Consider the following 21,867-nt stretch of genomic DNA (forward strand, 5'->3'; position numbering starts at 1 on the left):
TCAGAGTTATTCCATGCCCATAATGATATAGCTAACTTTCTGAATCCTCTCTCAAGAAGTCAAATTATGTTTGATATCCTTACTCATTCTGCAATCTATGGTGTGAAACTGGCATACTTGAAAATAAAACAAAATTTTAGCTTATATGTCATATCATAAAGTTTCTGTAGAATTAAAAAATCCATAAACTAGCTGAATTCAGTAAATAACACTTACTGAATCATTAACATTGACTTTCAGATTTATTCTACTGACTCCATGGGCTTTCTGGTGAGAAAGTGCTATGATACGATGAAATGAAACCAAGTCTTTAACCACTGTAATATCATTTAGCATCTGATCTTACTATCACCGACATTAATACAAACAACAAATTCCCTACCATGGGTGAAAGGCTGTGTAGCTATAATAAATATTCCAAATAAAATCACCTTTCAAGTACATTCGGGAGCGTGATATGAGATAAAGTTGCTGACTAACAATCTTTTTTTCTCAGATGTTGAGCTTATTTTGTTCCTGTCTGATTCATTAATGCTGCTGATTTATTTGGGGTCTACACAGGTTGGTTTTTTTTTGTTTTTTTTTTTTTTTTTTTTTTTTTTTTGAGTGTTGTAAAGAGGGGAGGGTGGGAGGAGGGAGTGAGTAAAAAAGAAAAAAAAAAAAAAAAAAAAGAATATTCCCAGAATGATAAAATCATCACAGCCTAACATAAGTTTGCTCCACTTTTTCTTTAAAAAGTGCCTTAACAACTTCCTGGTAATATTAAAGAACTTGTGAGTAATTATGAAGGTTGTTATACCTGAATTTAAATATATATAGAAGTGAAACCAGAAGACACACAGCTTTTAAGGATCTAATTAGAATTTAAGATACAAGCACCTCCAAATCTACAGCATCTCTGTGGATATAAACTACTGCATTCACAAAAAGCTATATTTCATTTCTGTCAGAAATATGTATATTCTGCATTTTGATATAATTCAAATTGCCAGTAGTTAAGCAATATATATGAAGATATTCTTGCACTGACAGGAATAAATACAAAATTAATATCAACTACAACATGCTGTAGGCAATAATACAATCTTCTATCCTAAAGTTTGCTTTTTAATATCCCAGCTATACTTTCATCACCCAGTAAGCATAGAAAACAGAGTGATCACATTCTCAGAACATACCTTTAACATACCTTTAAAGCAATCTTATTTGGGATATCATAAGATGACACTATATATTATATGAAAAGGTGCATGATATTTACTAAACAAAATCCAATATATGATATCTGTTTCTCAAGCTCAAAAGCCACCTATGCATCAAATCTATTCAAAACAAATATGCGTTATCACAATACATCATTCACTAATGAGATATTAAAAAGGTATCATTGAGTCTGGACTAAATTGTTTGACTTTATGTAGTACATTGCATGTTGATGCCTTCAAATGATATTATTTTACATTGCTTTCAATCTTCTATTTTGAAGGCTTTCTGAGTATACACATACATATCTGTTCACAAACTTCATTTAGCAATGTATTGATATTCAACAAGAACGAACCCTGGAAATCTTTGGACAGCATATGTGACACAATATTTCTAAGCAGTGCCAAGGTGAGAAAAAGGAAATATACCGAGGGCTTCTGTTCTGTTCCTAAATTGAGCAGTTGCTATTTTTCATGCTCTTTCCCCACTACTGGCCACATTCAAGTGAAGGTGAGTGTTAAGAAAAGCAGCTGTTATCTGGTCTTCCCCAGCCTGGGAAGTGCCCTGGACACTATAGTACAAAATTCCATTCACACAGTGGAGGTCACTAGGTTATGGCTCTTCCTCTGGATCAACATCATCATGAGTCAAAAACGTAAACAGTGAAAGAGTAAAAAAAGATAAGCATAGATTAGCAAGGAAACTTTGGTTGTTTTTCAGCTAATGGAGTAAGTTTCTCTGATCCTTAGTATGGTGTGAAATCTCAAATGTATGTTCTGGCAAATGTTGATACAATGAACACGGACAGTGACCAACTGTCATAACAATTCCTTATTGATAAGTAATAAGAGTTGAAGAACAAAACTTCTGACTGTGATTAGCACTGAAAGTAACTAATGGAAAAGACTGGACACAGAATTGCCAGTCATTTGGTGAATGAGAAACATCACTAAAGTCTAAGAAAAGTGACATCTAGTTTTCAGATAAAGGAGAATAAAAATCTTAAAACTGAATAAGAATAAACAAAGTTCAAAGAAAAATATGAAATCAGACCACTACGCTTATATGAAGAGAAAAGCAGTTCCCAAGTTCTTCCAAGCCAATAATGTCCTGCCTTCATTGAAATAAATAAAATCATAAACGAGGCTGTAGAACATACTATTCTTTCTATTTTATTAAACATTGCTGACAAAAATCTACTGCATGTGGAGACAGAGCTTCAATCATCTTTTAGCCTACTGCTTTCAAAAGGAGAACAAAAAAATGCTGACAAACATACTTTCATCTGTGGAGATCTATAGTATAGCTCACAATTAACAGATTCAATAGATGCTAAACACCTCATAAATAATATCACAGGGAGAATGTGATTTTTGTAATGTAATTTAAGCTCATGGTACATATTTACATGTGTATGATTTTATTGATAATTGTTCAATTGTTTTGGTATAGAAAAAAATGAAAAAATCATGAAAATTAGCAGCTGAATATAGTGCTGTCTCATGTATTAATCTTCACTTATATTTGATCTGATGTTTGCAGTTCTAATTTTAAGTTTTAGTTGATAGGTAATTTCTACTTGGTCATAGAGTCTTAGAAAAAATAAGTTTATCCTCCATTCAGGAAGATCTAGGTGGAACCACAACATGTGCTTTTAGAAAGCACAGAAAGTTCAATTGATTGTTCAATAAGCCCAACTCCTCATAATATCATAGTATAAATTATTTCTGGTAAACATAGAACTGAATGTTGTTTTCTGTTGTGTAAATTTGAAAGATAATTGTCCAGTTGGCTTAACAGAACAAGCTTCTATAATTACTTCTACTGAACAAACTCAGTTAGGAGCATCTTTGATGTTAACAACTCATCACTAGGAGGCAACATGCCATATAGAAAGACTTTTTAGATTTTCTGCTTTATTGTCAGTGTTTCCATTACGGCAGAGTCAACCAATTCACCAAGCTAAGCATGAGCGAGCAGCATGTCATTGCTGCAAAGAAGGCTAATGGTATCCTGAGCTGTATTAGACAAAGTGCTGCCAGCAGGTTTCCCTCTATTCTGCTGTGCCATCTCTGTGATGAGTCCACATCTGGAGTACTGTGTCCAGTTTTGGGCTGCCCAGTGCAAGAGAGAGTAGCAAAGGGCCACAAAGATGGAGAGAATAGAGAATGTCTTCTTTGAGGAAAGGCTGCGAGATCTGGTGAAGAGAAAGCTCAGAGGAAATCTCATCAAAGTATACCTACAGGGAGAGTGCAAAGAGGACTGGCTGTAGGGCCCAAAGATAGGACAAGAAGCAATAGGTACAAACTGAAACACAGAGGTTTTGTCTGACCATTAGGAAACACGCTTCCCTCTAACACAACCCTGAAGATCCTAACATTTTCCTAAAGCTTTAATTCCAGGCATAGAATTCAATTATAGACAAACTATTTCCTCACCAGGACAAAGTGTCACTGACATTAAACTGTAAATTCACAGGGAAGGATAACCTTTTTGATTTTAATTATAAATGCAACTGTAAATGACAATAGAGCACAGTCTTTCATTTTATTGTCATGCCCCATCTAATACCTCAATTTTGTCAATAAAATGAAACACAAATACAACTTACCGTTACTTTTCTAAGACTTTAAAATTTAAGAATATAGACAACTAGACATGGACACAAATGATAAATCACTCAGGAATTGGTATCTATACATCATAAGAGCATTTTTTCTTCAGTGAATTTTAAATACCAAGATTATGATGTTCTGATATCAAGATAAATGCTGATAAATCAGCATTAATTTCTTAATTTCTTCTACTGTGGGGTTACTGTGACTGGAAAACACAATTTGCGTTTATTGAAAATAAAATCTTAACTATATATGCCTCAAAAACATAATGAATAAAATCATAGCAGCAAAATTGTACCACCTCATTCTCATGTTTAGCATAAATTCAAAGTGAAATTTTAGTTTGGGGAAAAGAGCTTCAGAAAAGACATCCCAGACAAGGAAAATTTAACATAGCAGATTTCTAAATTTTCACTGCAAGAAAAAGGGTAATTGCATGCTTTAACCATGCAAGATCCTAAAGCAAGTTTAATTGTAGCTTTTGAAAAATTGGGTAAAAGAAGAAATTGTTTGTGCAATGACATCATTGATAGAGAACACTGTTGAAATGAAAGAGGAAAAAAACATAGTTTACAGTACAAATGTTACTAATAATTACTGTAAATAAGATAACTCTTCTTTTCAACATCTATTTTCAAGTACTTATAACTTTCAAATAAATTTCTTCCAATTAAATATCTTCAGTTTCCTCTACACATTAAATCTGGATATAATTTGTAAATATAAGATAAATTAGCACTTAATTCTCAGATTATCATCTAACTCTGCTACACTATTCTTGTAATGTATTTTCCTCTTAACTCTACTATGTAAATCATAGTGTACATAATAAGCTATTTTCTTACCATCAATCCTTTGAGTACTGTGGACACTGGTGAGAATATCAAAAACCACATAGACAGGATCCACAGGTTTTGTATTTCCAGAGTGCTTGCATGGTCTCAGGATATATTATTCCATGTCTTGTACACCTGTCACTCTACCTGTAAAATAGAAATCATATCTACTGAATATGTTAAAAGGACTCAGAATATGAAGAGTTCCACAGTCTGAGAGCATGATATATTACACCAAATCAACATATGATGTGCACCACAACATGCAAAGCAAATTGGAATAAAAAATGTAGTAGTAGAAGGGAAACAAACAAACAAAAAAGAAAAACCCACTAAAAATAATCATCATTCTTTTCAGTATCTGAGCAATCCGTAGCTGATAATAAATAATTTAAGATTTCTGAATGTGGTATGATACAAATGTACTTCGACAGATGTTGACTCTAATCAGATGAATTAAAAAGTGAGAGAACAGTTTAGGATCTAGCAATGAATGAAGGCAGTAGGCACCATATTTATGCTCATAAGTGCTCTGAAATATGGTATAAATTAGTAAAAAAAAAAAAAAAAAAAAGAAAGAAAAAAAGAAAAAACTTTCACCTGTGATTTCCAAATTTTCTCATGCAGTCTTTATCTCTCACTTCTATCTCCACATTCCCATTAATTCCCATGGAAGTTGTATGGTGTTTTAAAGAGCATAGCAAACCTGAAATACCTAATGATCTTTCAGCATCAGTGTAAATAAGTGGAATAAAAATCATAGAATCACAGAATCATAAAATGGCTTAGGTTGGTAGAGATTTTAAAGATTATCTGGTTTGGAATTTATCTGATTACTGCTACTCTAGAACAGACCAATGGTCTTTCTAGTCCACTGCAGCATCACTTCCATAATGCATATTCCATAGTAATTAGTTCCAAAATATTCACTTCATTAAATAGTGAAAGAGTAAAAGAATAGATTTGCACTCAAGTACTGAAAAAGTTACAAGGGGAATATGTAAACATGCTATGGAGGCAGTAAGAGGAAATCGTTTTATTATACATCTTTGTTCCCCTTAGGATAGAATTCCACAAGAAATTCTAAAGAAAGTTGTGTAGAAAATATTTCTAATGATTTATTGAATGTGTGATAGAAATTTTCATAAGAATCTAAAAAATTCTGTCATGACTGGTGAAAATGATTGTTAGAATAATGATTATTTAAAGTGTGCATTTAATATTTTTATCTGTTAGTCATACTTCAGACTCAGTTTCTTATAATCTCTCCAACATTCTTTCCCAGGGTGGATGGTGAATTTGAAACTGAAACCTACCTTATTGAATCAAATCTGATCTTCAAGATCTATGGAGGAGTGTCTTTTAAAGGGGATTTCTGTGATGAAGAAGGTAAAAATCCTGCAAGAAATGAAACATTACTTTAAAGAGCTGTACAGCAATGCTGTAGGATTGTTTAGAAAATAAAAAAATAATAGTGATGTAATGCGTTTGATTTTGTTGAACGTCTATCACAATAGTTTCCTTTCTTTCCCCTACATTTCTCCTTGCTAATGCATTTCCTAACAATATTACCTGCTTTAATCTCCTTCGTATATATGCAAGTATAAATTATCTCCAACATTATGAAAAAACCCACAAACTTATTTAAGGTAGAAGAAGTGGTAATGGTGTCAAAGTTTTCGGCTTTGGGCAATAACTATGGGTAATAACAAGAAAACTGGGATACTAGGGTAAAGTTTTCAAATTTTACAAAAATTGTATACAAATACAGTCGGTGAAAATTGGGAGGACAGGGGACAGGGTCTTTCATTAAAAGTATTTCAAGTGGAACTTATTCTCAAAAGCTCACTTTGTTAATCCAGCTCCATTTAAAATGGGTTCTCCTATGAGGAGCCAGCTAAAATTAAATATGAGTTTTGGACGAGCCATTCAGTAATTCTGTGTGAAAAGCACATTCACAAAAGCAAGACTTAACCATCTGTGACTCTAAAATACATAAAGCTCACTTAACTAGAATTCCTATTCTAGAAATTTGGAAGAGAAGAGATATTTAGGTCCAAAGTACAAATGTAATGCAAACACTACCAAAAAGAAGGCTATAAATATATTGTTTTAATTTTGTATTAAAAACTTTCCCCAGAAATGGCCTGAGATTAATATTAAAATTAATAATTTTAAAACAAAAACTCTGATAACATCAAACTACTCCTAATTTGCTGTTTTGCGGAAACAAAGGTTTTTTGCTTGATTTTCTTCTATTTTATTTTTATATTTTGCCCCCTCCCTCCTCAAGTTATATCATTTATAGGAAAAAATAATAAAAAAAATAAACACAAATAGTAATAAATAACTGATTTCAAAGTGAATATTTTTACACAAATATACTTCTTTTTATCATTGAATTAAGAATTAAAATAGTTATTAAATGACATGGTAAGACTTAGTTGTTGTTATTTTCAACCTTGTTTAGTATTGATTTGTTTTTAATAGTCCCAAACACTACAGGAATGGATATTTTCATAAAAGAGTTTTTCAAACATCTGTGACATTTAAAACACAGACATTCATTTCTAATTTATTTATTCTAAAATAACATTACCTTTGGTTATCACAGTGTACTTATTAAATCTGTAAATGAATATACTGCAACGAGAAGTAGATGCAGACCAGTCTGTGACTATTTTAGCCTAAAAGTTTTCTAGTTTATAGGCAGAATGTCATGTTTCCTGTTAAAATAATGCCTTACAGAAAATAACTTGAGCTTGCTGAAGTTAGCTCATTTTCTAAAGTATAGGTGGAAAGACATCAAAACATCACAAAATCTGGCTGTTCTACAAACAAAGCCACTAGGACAGATTTTAAGTGGCATTCAGTTGCTGAAATAAGTGGATTGGAACATATTGGGATTTACACAGTTTGTCTAGGTGCATTAATTACCTAACTCCATATGTCTTCATCTTTAAAGGCCTTTCAAGCAAAAGCACCATTTCTTTGTTTGCTAATGTTGAGAAAACAACATATCCTAAATGTGTGAAGTCCATGTGTAATTTACAAAAGTAAGGAATATTTCAGGTAGTCAGCACCATTCATTTCAACTTAATTACACCAAGTTATTTGTGGCTATTCCATTTTCAAAAAGTCTTAATTTTTATTTCTTACTTCCTTTCAACAGAAGAAAAACAGCATCTTGTCATGATGGTATTAGGTCGGAGGCTGAGTACAGCAGGATGAGTCAGTTATTAAACCTGCTGGTCAGTAATGAAAACCCCAAATCCCGTAACCTAGGTTATTATATTAACTGAGGTTATTCTGTGCAGACAAAAAATACATTACATAATATACTCACTGCTTGAAATTTATTTACAGAATATAATATTAAGATACAAAGAATATCTGAGATATAAACCTTGCTGCAGGAAACTTGAAATACTAGCATCTTATATATTCCACCTTTAACAAGCTGACTGATGCTTGCTCTGGGCTAGTTCTGTATTTCACTCATGCATACCTTTGGGATTTGATTCTGTAAGACATTTAAATGAGATACCTATAGAGCAATTGTACCAATGAGACCTGTATTCTAAGCTCTAGAATGGCAAGGATTTCTGCTTTTGTTAAATGAGAGCAAGTACATACACTGAAGCCCTTTGTCACACAACAGTGTGGGAGTAGAAGAGTTTGTTAGGTAAGGTGCTAGGAGTGAGAGGGAAGTAAGTACTAACTACTTGCAGCAATAACACAGTATTATTCATTGCATGGTGTGTCACTCTGATTGTCACAATGCACAGCAGAAAGCATATATTGAGAACAGTACCAAGAGGGATAGCAGAGACACAGGTCATTTTGGGGAAAAAATTCTGTCACGATTCAAGCACAGGGTTTTTGCTTGTTATTGAATGGTTCTGGCAACACAAGCTACCAACAAACAAAATTACAGATCAAGACATATTTGTGAAGTTTTCCTGAGAAGGTGTTAGAATTTAGTGTTTAAAGTACTCTGTTAATATTATTTAGCCACATTTATTAGCCTTTGAGAATGTGATCTGAACACATGGGCCCAATGTGCAAACAACTGTATGGGTATGGGTCTCAGTAAAAGACTATCATATCAAGGAACCTGAATTAATGATCTAATTTAATCAGAAATTTAATGCTCTAAATAACACAAAATATGACCCTCCTAGTCTGACCATTCCCTAGTTCAATGAATACTTGGAGAATAGGGAGAGAATATATTAGAACAATGATGCTGCTGGCAAAAGTGGTAAGAGAAGGTCAGGATGAATGCTGGACAGAAAACTAGAAAACATTTGTACACTCATTCTCAATTCTAATAGCTATCAATACCAATAGCTATGATTGTTTTCTTTGTTTTGGTTTTTATTTTTGTTTTGTTTTTAAATATATATATTCAGAATTGTTATTCAGAACAAAAAATTGACAATTTTTTAATGGGAAAAAGCAGCTTTAGAGATAAATTATATTATCTCAGCATGGATTAATTCAGAACCAATCCAGATAAAATGAAAGAAAGTAAAATTTAGTTATAGGTAATTTTAGAATATAAATATAAAGTTATTAATATATTATTAAAATTTTCTGATTTCAACAGACACTTGACAATTAGCAAAAAATTTAAGATAGTCTGTGGCTGTGCATGGTGCATATGCATTGCAATACGAAGAATTGTTTCCGAAAGGTTTCTAACACTTCAAACTATTAATTGTCAGTTCCTATTTGACAAGAAAGCATAAACATTGAGTTTGCTAGAAATACTTTCGCTAGAAAAGTTGAATTATTTGTTCTCTTATACAACATGACTGTCTGCTGTACTTTTACCTACTTATATTTACACATAAGTATGCGTTTGTATATACATGCATACACGCATTTTTGTCTGCTCCTGTCAAGCAGAGTCAGAACAATTTTCCTTGCAAATACAGCTTTAAGCATCAACCTAGATAAATAAATAAATATGAAATTTAGTAGATTTCATATGAGAAAAAAAATCAGAAGACATGAAATTCTATCATGTATCAGTATATAAATTCAAGCCTTCCCCAACAACTATCGTTTCTGTGCCAAAGGACAGACAAGCAGTAGAGATTTCTCCTGCTGAGGTCTTTCTATGCTACCTGCAAATACTATCATAGCATTAAGGAAACTGAAATAGAACTGAGTATAATACTAAAACTAAAGGAGACCAAATTGTTTCCTTTCTTATTATTTGTTTATGAAAGCAACTTTATACTGTACTGTTTTCCCAAAGAATCATCTACTTCATGTTGACTCATCAGTGAGCTTTTTCTGTACAGGCTTCATTAAAGATGATACTGGTATAAATTTCAGTTGAATAAACTTCTGTCTTACATTAATCTATGAACTTCTGTGTCTCCCATTCCAGGTAAGTTCAGCAAATGCATGAGTCAACTCTTGATTTTTTTTCTTGCTTTCAATAACCACTCTAACAAAACTTTCCAGAAGGCAAATGTGGTTTTATGTAATTACACCTTGCAGCAGAAAAAGGTTGCACACAAACTTCTCCAAGCATTTATACTTGTAAAACCTTGAATTATAAAGCACACTTTCTATGCATGCATTTCCTATATCTTGTCTTAATTGTATGTATGAAAATCAATTCATCCTTGAATCACTCTCAAGTTACTAGGAAAACACAAGACAAAATGTAGAAATGCAAGTACCAATGATTTTGCTGCAAATTCATAGATTGAAAAAAACCCAAGTGTATCAGTGACATTGCTAAGAGCGGTACAATTATTTTCCTAAGATCCTCACTGTACTATGAGTCACATTGTAGAAGAGTAAAATAGATGCAGTCATCTTTTCTTTTAATATGGAACGAGACTTATGAAGACTACAATTCCCAGCATACACATAGTTCTTATTAACTTTCTACACACATAAGTATGTCTACAAAAGACAAAATCTGCAATCCTTACCACAGTAATACAAATGAAAGCTGCTCAGTAATACTTTAGGAAATAAACTGTCACCATTCTTGGGATTTTAGCAAGTCTCCTGAAAATTTCAGGCAAAATCCTACCTGCTCCTTTACAGTTCTAAAGCCAACCTAATTCTTCTGTGGAATCTTGTCTAGTTAATCTGCATGATACCAGGTGCTGTTGTGGTTTACTGTAAGGGAAAGTCTGATATACACCAAGCATGGCTTATAGTTGTCATCTGGCTATGATAGCAATCTCAATAATAAGATGGCTAGGAAGAGAGCAATGTCTCCTTCTTTCCTAAGTTCTCCAGAACTTCCCAGCAGGAAATGCAAATGTTTCACAAGCATGAAAGTTATACAAGTTTGCCTGAGCTCAAGAGCCTGAAAAGAGGAATAGAGATTAGCCTTCTGTAATCACAGTTGCTTCTCCTGTTCTGATTGACAAAGAAAAACAAAGTCAATATCTCTTCTCAACTGAGCTTCGTAGGCTTGAAAAGAACAGCTTCATTTTGATGTTCACTTAATTCAGTATATTACTTTGCAATTCAGCTGCCACTCAAATGAACAAGATGTAGTGTTAGGATAAAAACACACGTAAGGATATATCATAAACTTACATTTTTTTCCTGCCTATGCAGAACAATAAGCTGCCTTCAAATTTGCAGATCTTGTCACTAGAACTGTAGAAAAAAACGTTGATTTGCACATATCTTCTTGTTGGACTGACCGTATTCTAACAATTGGCATGAAGCAAGTCTCAAGAGAAAACCAGTCCATTTCCTCTGGCAATAAACAAACAAACAAACAAACAAACACACAAGCACACACACACATATATAACAGAATATTTATCTCAGAATGGCTTTGTTCTACTCTTGCACTTTATTTCATAGATCAGCTCCCAGATAACCACGAGCGGTTTATTTGCTTCTCAAAAGTTATGGTGTTTAGTTTAAGTGGCCAGTTTAATTAACTTACCCTATTATTGTCACTGAAATCTATGGGAAGATCATTGCATTTCTGTATAAATTGAAAGTGTGAGGACAGGTGGAAAAAAAGCAGAAATATATAATTTCCAAGTGAGAGCAAACCAGTTGGCTTCAAAATTTCAGAACTATGAATGGATTTTTACCTTGACTTCCAGTATAAATATATTTATACATCATTAGAAAGTCTGCAATGTTGCAATATAAAGATAGACTATCTTGACTCTACAACTCGTCTGCCTTATTCTCAACTCAAAAAATGAGGACGTCCAGCAGGTAATTTTTATTATTATTTTTAACTATTCTATCTCTCTTACAAGGTCTTACAATCATACTTTTTGATAGATATTTTTCCTGGCTTGTTCATAAAGACTTCAGTGATAGATATATACAGTCTGATATTTCAGTCTCTCTATCATAAAGGGATATACAACATTAAACTTTTAAAAAACTTGTTATAGCCTAAGTTCAGTACACATCATGTCCACTGTCAATAACAATCACTTCTTTCCACAAATTTTCCACATGAAGGAAACGTTTATCTTTCTTCTATTTCCATGTCTTCAATTCTTTGCAATGATACGTCTCTTTTTTTTTTTTTTTTTTTTTTTTTTTTTTTTTTGCAAATGCTTGTTTTCTAGACCTTTCTCACCATTATTAAGTCTGGCTAGGCTGGAGTTAGTTTTCTTCACAACATCTCGTATGATGATGCTATATTTCAGATGTGTGATCAAAACAATGCCAATAACACATTATGTTTTAGTTACTGCAGAACAATTTGCACAGCATCAAGGCATTCTCTTTTTTTCATTCTGCCCCCCACAGTAAGCAGATTGAGAAATATGCAAGAGGATGGGAGGGATCAAAACCAGGTAGGTGACTCAAACCAATGACAGAGAGATTCCATGCCATACAACTTAATGCTCAGACATAAAATGGCAGGGGGGATGGGGGGGGAGAAGGGGGAAGTGTGTTTAGGGAGGATAGCCACCTTTCATTGAGGAACCAGTTGGGCATCAATCAACTTATGGTAGATGGTCAGCGACCAACTTTTTTTCTTTCTCCTTTCTCTGTACTTTCAATTCTCTTTTACTTAGTAAAAAAATTTTTAGCTCAGCCTACAAATTTTCTTACTCTTACACTTCCTTTCTTTTCCACAACTCTTTTTAAGTAATATTTGCGAACTAGAAGTTAAAATTTTGTAAATGCCAACTCACAAGTCAAAGATTTGCATTGAGAACTGTAATATTCAAAAACTTGAATTAGCATCATAGGTTAGCATTCGGAAATTCTTCAGTTTCCTACTAAAAAACAGATTTCTTTAAACTATTTGAATAGATCGCTTAACTTGGTTGGGGTTCAGTTCCACCTCCTCATCACAGAAACTTGCTTGCTCTCATTCCAAATAAACTTTTTAAAAACAAATATTTTAAAGGTTTCTCTTGCTTTACCTAATGTGGTAGTGTTAACATGACAGAAGGTTATATTTTTTTTTAACTGAGGAAAGCTTTTCTAATGCTATTAGAAAAGTTATTCTAAGTTTTACATTTTTTTCTGTTTTTATATACAATTAAACTAATCTGCAGAGTTTTAATGATCTGTGAGTCATAGCTAATTGCAAATGTACATTCACTGTCAGAAGATTTAGTCCAAATACAACCCTCATAAAATGAGACACTCACTTACGTTCAAAGCAGTTCTTTTTCATATTCAAAGAGATTTCTATGAAAAATATTCAGATTAAATTCACTTATGCACACAAACAGAAAAATTCAGGAGAATTAATAATTTCAGTGTAAAGAGCTGGAATTTTGAAGTATAAAAACATCTGTTTGAAAATTTGCTGTTTTCAGTATTCTTTACTTGCTCCTTAATTTGAACACCAAAGCGAAGACTTTTATCATCTTTGTGGCCCTCTGCCAGACTCCTTATAGGAGACCCATGTCTTTTTTGGACTGGGGAGCTCTCTGATAATGATGCAAGTGGTTATTCCTCCCCAGGTGTGGGACTTTACATATGTTCTTGTTAAACCTCATCAGGTGCTTCCCTGCCCAATTCTCCAGTTTGTTTAGGTCTTGCTGAACAGTAGCACAGCCTTACAGTGCGTCAGTTACTCCTCCCAGGTTTGTATCATCAGCAACTTGCTGAGGGTACTCCCTATGCCTTCATTGAGGTCACTGACAAAGATGTTGAACAAGATTTCCTACTGCTAAGTCAGTAGTAGGCTACATGTTGAATAAGTCCTATATCCAAGTTATTTTTATATAAAACTTACTTTCTGATTTAAAGATCACTAATTAAAATCTAGTAATTAGTAACAAATAAACTTGTGGCATACATAGAACATTTGAGTAGGCAAAGAATGTTCAAGTTTTTCACAACTAGGTGCTTTCTGAATCTCGACGTTAGTTTTGTATTTTTACAACTTATGTCTCATAAATGTCATTTGAATTTTTTCACAATCCATTTATGCATATTTAGCAAGACTGAGTAAATGCCTAAGCATCTAATTTTCAAGGATTTTTTTTGATCCTGTATGTACAGTGCTCCTTGTCAGAAGCAATGTGTTTAGATTTCACTGAATCTTACTGTGACAAGAATAACCAGAAACAAACTATAACCAAATCTTGCTACAGAACCATAATCTCCATAAAGCATGTAACATTTCTACAAGTATGCTAGAAAGAAAAATTTACCATCTCTGGATGCATTTGTTTTAGTCTCCAACTCCTTGAAAATCACACTTAAGTATACAAGATAAGCAGAGAGAAACTTCAGGACAAGCTTATTCCAACAATGGAATAAGGAGCTATACCTATAATTCTGTTGTTGTTAAACTCACCTACAAACTGGGTAACTCATGGCATTTTTTCTCCTCTAGCAATGATTAAGAAATATTATATCCTATACCATGAAAACAATAATATTGTTTTCATAAACAATACTAATCATGAAAACAATAGAAGAATTGAAGTTGCATTATTTAGAGGGAGTTTCATTATAAATAGCTGAGGTACTCCAGAGCATCTAAATAATCAAGCAATTTAGTTGGTTTTATAGATAGCTGTCTGAAACATCTGATAATCACTCCAGTATTTTTAGTTAATTTGTTGTCAGATTTCCTGTTTTTTTATTCAGCTAATAAACAATAAGGAAACATAGTAAATAGCAGTAAACAAGATTTGAAAAATTTCCACATTACAAAGAAATAAAAGGCATTAGATTCTAGCAAGAGTTGAAATAAAATGTAGCATCATGGAATGGATTGAAAGTAAAATATTTTCCCCTATTCAATACTAAAAGCAATTCAGGATTAAAACACAATTTTTGTTTCTATGCTTGCATGCATGAAAATGTATTGTAGTCACTCAACATTAAAAGCACCACTTTTGGTGTATGGTAGACCACCACTGAGTATTTCTGTTAAACTTTGCAAAATGAATCTTAGAACACATTAATGATAACTAAAATAAAATATACTTTTTTGAATTCATTGGGTAACAAAGAGCTGAATAAACATGTTGATATATTCTTGACTTGGTTGAGAGATGAGTTTAGGTACTTACAGAGATGACAGTAGGTCACATTCTGACAATTAGAATAAAAACAATCAAGACAGAATTAGTGTGAGCCTTAATGTGAGCGTAAGTCTCACATTAAAATCCATAACATGAGCTTCTAATACCTAGTACAATAATTAAAAGGGGAAAAAAAGAAAAAAAACACCACCAAAAACACCTAGAGACTGCGGAAAGAAGTATCTCTCTCTCTATTGCATTGTAAAAACAAAGTAAAATCATTTTTAGTAGTATTTAAAATGCTTATTTTCTCTAAAGTACTCCATAGAAAATGCAACTTTCTAAAAAACAAAGCCAAAAAAGCTACTGGTACAGAGAAGTAAATGATCCTTGTTTGTTTTTCTTCACTTTCACTCTTTGCTCTTTTGAAAAGATACTAATGTTATGTTGGGAAGTTATGAGAGACAACATTGGAGAACAAGTAATTGAAATAAAAGATGCTAAAAGAAATATGCTTTTAAGAAACTTTTTATAATACAGAAATGTTCCTAATTTAAAGTATAAACAAAAAAAAATTTAAAAATCAACTGTATGTTGTGACTGTCATTCAATACTCAAATGATGGTCTGTCTGAAACATCTGATAATCACTCCAGTATCCAAGGTGTCTTTCTTGGAAACTTTTTCATAGCAAAAACTTTTTTCTGATTCTCCCTCAAAAACTGACTTATATGACAAGCAAATTATGTGCAAAGTCATGGTTTTGCAGAATATTATACTGTGTAATGAAAGTACATTATTGCAGTATTGTTGCATTATTGACTTTTTAGAGCTTGTTTAATCTTTGTCCCAGCAGTACGAGCTGTGTAGTAAAGCTGCAGTACCTTTTACAATAAAAAATGTTATGGCACATTCTATGGTCACAGTTCCATTTTGGATAGTTAAATTCCACTAAAAACCTATATATAACCTGTATTAGTTAAAGCCTTCCCATCGTACTCCACCTTTACTTTCTTTTCTCCCTAATTTTTTTTTTCCTCCAACCCAAAATCTTTTGCAAAAGAAATCAGCTAGAAATCAAATTCTTACTTTCATCTGAATGTAACTTGGTCTATTATACATTCAAGAGACATAATACAGAGCTACCTGTGCATACTATGTGTGATAGGCAAGTAGAGAATTACCATATGACTTGAACACTTTGCAAATCTTTCATGAATAAGCAACACCTTGGGATCACACAACATTATCTAATTAAATTTAAAGTCAGACATATTTCAAAGACCCCAGGGTACTGCTTTGATTTTCTGTTGCACAGGTTAGTATTTACTTCCTGCTGACAGTCGAGCACAGTTTAGAAATATGTTAAGAGCAGACCTGGTTGCTTTAAGATAAAGATTCAAAGGTACTGTGGAAACTCAGTAAGTGCATTTAATTATGTTTTCTTAACTTTCCATGTTTGGATCATAAAACTAATGATGTCCTATTTGTTTATTTAATTTGATCATTTTGCAGTGAAGAAGTTTTCACTATTGGGGGAAAAACAGTTCCAATTTAATAAGCAAAAAAATCTGACTTTTTTGTGAAGAAAAAACAAAAATTTGTTTCAGAGGAGAATTATTTAGGAAAACTTTTCAGAAGTAAAAATTAAGCAGAGAACATCTACGAATTGAAAATATAAAAGCTAGGTAGCTTTAGAAATGAAGATCAACATATCAACAACAACATAAAAAGCCATTTACTGACTTCACAAATAATTTTCAAGTCAAAAATTTGATAATAAATAACCAAAATAATTAAAATTAAAATATTTCAAAATGTAAACGAACTTATGTAAATAAATAAAATAAATTTTTTCCCAACTAACTTCTGTAGTCATTTTAAATGGAAAAGAGAGATTAATTTTCCTAGCATTGAACGACTGATTATGCTGTGAAGCAGGACAATTTCTGCAACACTTTTTGAAAAACTACAAAGAATACTATTAAAAGGAAAAGTGAAATTTTAGACTACAGCAACATGTTAAATACTCCAGTATTAATGGTTTTCTACGAACTATCATTACAGAGGAAGCAATAAAACAAGATCTTGACTTTTTTTTCCTATGTTCATATAGTTTCTGAGCAACTTAATGTAGTTATCCAAATATATGCACATACAAGTAGGGTTTTGTAGTTGCTTGTAATTATGTTTTTAATTATGTTAACATGTATTTTTGGTCACCATAATCACAATTGTTCAATCAGCATTACCCTGAAATATCAAACAGCTAATGCCAAAAATCTTGCGTCTAGAAGAGCTCAAGATGAAACCAGAGACATAAGTAATATCTTCAAACTTTTATTAAGATCAGAGAGCCAATTAAATATTTTATCTATTTAAACAAAAATTGTTTCCAGAAAACCTTCAAGATGGGATGGATTTACATGGAGAATTTTTGAGAACTAGACAACCCAGTATCAAAAACTACACAAGTTGAAAGGCATCTGGCTTGGACATATTTTTATATGACTGTTAGCCATGGATTTAAACCAAGATTCTCCCAGTGAGATTAAACAGCTTAACAGCCAGATGCTGCAGAGCAGTATCTGGCATATGTAGGGATGATAAAGTTACCAACTTTGAAGTGCACAGGAAAGATGGCAAATGTTCACCATCATTACAATCAAAACAGCAGAATGTATAGGTAAAAAGTTTTCAGTCGAGCAGTGTGTGGCTTAAAGCAAGAATAAATACCACCTGGGACATGGATATCTACACTATACGGGATAATCTGATACCCGGTTATTCTGTTTTCTACTGATCTAAAGTATACAATGTAAACTGCAAAGTAAACTGACCTCTCCGTAGTCTGCTTAGGAAGTAATTTCTTCTTGTTCTGAAAGTCTTGGGAGTTAATACTCAAATTTATTCAGAAGTATTCAAACTAAGTAAGGAAGAATATAGGAAGTTGACTCCTTTAATCTTATAGACTAGCATCACTGAAACGATATAAAAAATTGCCAAGCTTATAGTAGTACTAATAAATTGGTCAAAATTATGGCATTCAATGGAAAATATTAAATTTTCTTGTAATTCTGATGAGATCTTCCTGGTATGATGTCTGAAACAGAAGGATTCCTCCAGATTTCCAGGGTTAATAACTACAGACATGAATCGGCAAATAACCTTTGAGACACTGATATATTTATTTTTGCAGGAAACATAAATATATTTGATTTCCCTTGTGAAGCAGTTTTTCTGATCCTATTTTTGGTACAGATAAATGATATGAATGATGACCTGATCATTTTACACTAAATAATGCAACTGGTAAAAAGTGCTAATTATTTAGTTCGGTTGAATAGAAATTAATTAAAAAATTATCCACAAACAATATTTCTGGGAGAATGTTCCCAAATCCTCTAAGAAAATATCAGGCAACTGAAAACTTCCCACAGGCAACAACCTATCCATTATTATATTATTTTCTTACAATTCACCTGCAGCAACTAGGATGGCACCTATTATTCCTCTAACAATTACAATACTAATGCTTTTCTCTCAAGCAGTTTACAATACAGACTGGCAGCCCAACAACCACATTTTGATAGTTGGGAGTATGTTACTATATGCATTGCTGTAGTATTAGTAATATAGAAAGGCCTTTACCAATAAACTAGTGAGAGGGGTTAGTTAATCTATCCCAGCAAGAACACAGCATTCTTTAATACATATATAAAATAAATTAGTAGATTTAGCTTACCTCTCAAGAGAAGGATGCCTGTGTTGTAGGAAACATCAAGTTGCATGGGCTAGCATTTTTTATTTTTTTGAGTGAGACACTGTGACACCCATAGAGAAAAAGGTTGCAGTTCAACTCCAAGAAGTAGTCCCTCTGGAGCCCTTTATTCAGGATTTACTGAATGTCAAAAGCTTTTGTTGTTCCTGACTGCTAGACTTGTGCTGCAGATAGGAGGATTTTAGCAAACAGTTTGGCTCTTTCTGTCAGCTTCTAAATTCAATTAAAAATGCCCATGGCACTTCTCTGCTAGGAAAGCAACATTTAGCACTGCCACAGACACACATTCCGAGAAGAAGTCATTTCAAGACACCAGAGTGCTTTTTAAAATCTTTGCTGTGTATGCATGAACACTAGAGTCCATAAGTATCTGCAGAGTCACTATTAGAAAAAGTTACTCATGATCTCAAATACACTGACATAGAGGTGACAATAGAAATGAAGCAATGCTCACAGCTGCTTTTGATTACAATTCCGTTCTGACAGAGCACCTCTGACCATGTTCAAATTTTACACAAAAATTTTTCCTTCTAAGTCTGAGGTTTATTTTCTCTACAAATATCACACTAATTCAAAACAGAATACCAAAGCTCTATGATCCACTCTGTCCAGAGAAGTTTTCACAAGTACATACAATTAATCTGATATGCTATTTCAACATCCAAGTCCCACCTTGTCACTTCAACATTATTGACATATATACTATCCTGTGGTCATACCAACCTTTATTTTTTCAGGCATACAAAAAAGCCTCACAATCACTGCAGCATTAACAGTGACATCCTCTTTGCCCACACATCAGCAATACCTCATATTTGCAGAAGGAAAGCACCATTTTAGGTCATCTACAGAGTGCTCAGGCAAATTAATTACCATAACTTTCTAAATCATAGTGAACAAATGCTTGAAATGTAGTTGAAACTGAATTCTTTACCCTGTGTGAATAATAAGTATATTTTGCAAACACAAATAAAAAGCTTCCAAGGAAGTGCAGCTTTTCCTTTACTGAATACTCTTATAATTGCCCCTATTTTACTCTCACGTTACTTTGTTTTCACTCTTCAGTCAAGCACAAACAATATCCTCCCATTCGGTTTAGCTTTTCTCAGAGCTCTGTGTTGAGATAATAGTAGCAAAACTGAAATTATGATTGTATAAACAGAAACTGTTTAAGATTTATCCAAATTCTGCCTTCATTTACACTCAAGAGAACTTCATAGGAACTAAATCATTTTCACATTGTAAATAACAGTAGAATTTTCCATTCTGAAGTAATTTGAATTGGCAATAGAACTTATTATTTGGTCTTTGAGATACAAATAAAGGCAAACGGTAACCTGGACTACCACAAATTTTTCCCTTCATCCCTTAAAGTCACTGGTAAACAAGAGAGATTACATGAAATATATGTATTTTTAAAACATTTGAAGGCATTTTTCCCATTTACAGTCATAACCCTTAGTCAGTAAACCCTGGTAGATTAAGTGCTCACTTTCTGATGGTGGCTGTTTAGTAGCTAACGTAAAAACAGTGGTGATGTCAAATTCATGATTTCTATAAAATTTTTAGAGGTATCTACTTTTAGCTGATTTAGAAAAGAAGACAGTGACTGGTTGGGTCACAACTCACCCACTGAATTTGATTCCTTCTGACTCAGTTATTTCAGTAGAAAATGAAACTTTCTTCAGTCTCTAGTTTTTAAAATATCTGCCCTGACTCATATGAAGAAAGAAAAAACAGAGAACAACAATGAAAGAATTGCTTGAAAATATGGAGGATACTGGAAGGGAAATAATAGTATATGAAATCTTTTTTTCATATTTCTTTCAAGAAAGATACGCTTATGGTCAGGTTTTAATAGACAGTTCTTACCAATCACCACATTTAAACTGAAAAATGAAAAAAAAGTTACAAAATTTCCCTGTCGATCAAAATTCTTTCAAGTAATTTTTTCTGTCTTGGAAAAGAATACACTGTTAAAGAAAAATTATTAAGTAGAGACAAGTCTGAAAAGATAACTGAGTCTTGGTAATCTTTCTAATTAGTTTATCCTTCTTCCTTAGTTACAAAGTCCTAGGACATTCAAATAAATGAAGGCCATTGTATCATAGAATCAGATTATTTGAGGTTGAAAGGGACCCATAAGGATCATCAAGTTCACTTCCTGGCTCGACACATGACCAGATCATGTAGCAAGTTCTAGAAAAATTCCAGCATTATCCTCCATAATCCTCCATTATTTACTGTACAGTCACTACTTGTGGAAACTATTACTGAAAGCTGTGGCTGCACTGAAGGCACCTGGCTGTGTTCCTGAGTTCACTCAGAACAGAGAATTTCTGAAAATCCACTTACAGTGTCCTTTACCTGTTAGAAGTATCCAGGTGTTATCCTGTCAAAAATCAAAGCTAAAAAGGTTGTATGATTTTTCAGCAATAGAACTGCATTGTTTCTACTTGACAATAGAAACAATGTCAGGGTGGACAGCTGATTTGTAGAAGGATGCTACCAAGAACATTCTTTTTTTTCTAGAAATATGCTGGTATCAAGATGAGAAGAAAGCAAGAATTACTTTCTGATATGAAGAACTAATTTGGTTACAAATGCATGACTTTGTTTAAAAGAAGAGTGGAAGCAAGCTTTCAGACCTGAAGCCAGATGCTCCCTGTCATCCTGTCCCACTGCAATTAGGCATGAAGCTGACATAAGAGTTCAGTTGTTTGTAGTGACATCACTGACACCTATTCACACGTCTGGGGAATGAGGGTCTAAAGAAAAGGGGAATCAGTTAACTCATTTATATAAATCCCTTTCTGCTTCCTACTCAGTTTCTGAACACTACTTGCCACAGAATTGAGAGGCAGTCTGCTGTTCAGCTTTCCACAGCTGCCTGACCTTTCCTCTAAGCATATTAGCCTAGAGCAGATCCAGCCTCAGCAGCCTTTCGGGGCCATGGAC

At 33.1% G+C, this 21,867-nt stretch overlaps 1 protein-coding gene across 8 annotated transcripts in view; it reads right to left on the reverse strand.

The window, feature by feature from the left end:
- The window catches only part of LRRC4C (leucine rich repeat containing 4C), a 464,862-nt gene that overhangs the window by 90,424 nt on the left and 352,571 nt on the right, over nt 1–21,867 (reverse strand). For 7 of the 8 annotated variants that reach the window (XM_052693750.1, XM_052693759.1, XM_052693754.1 and 4 more), the window contains 2 exons: nt 5,973–6,058; nt 4,670–4,803 (listed from right to left, as the gene is read on the reverse strand). The gene's annotated coding sequence lies outside the window, so the exon portion shown is untranslated. Of the gene's footprint in view, nt 1–4,669; nt 4,808–5,260; nt 5,378–5,972; nt 6,059–21,867 lie in introns of those variants that run through there. The other variant, XM_052693756.1, reaches the window with a different exon arrangement.

The sequence above is a fragment of the Tympanuchus pallidicinctus genome, unplaced genomic scaffold, assembly GCF_026119805.1.
Source record: "Tympanuchus pallidicinctus isolate F22 unplaced genomic scaffold, pur_lepc_1.0 scaffold3, whole genome shotgun sequence".
NCBI lineage: Eukaryota > Metazoa > Chordata > Aves > Galliformes > Phasianidae > Tympanuchus > Tympanuchus pallidicinctus.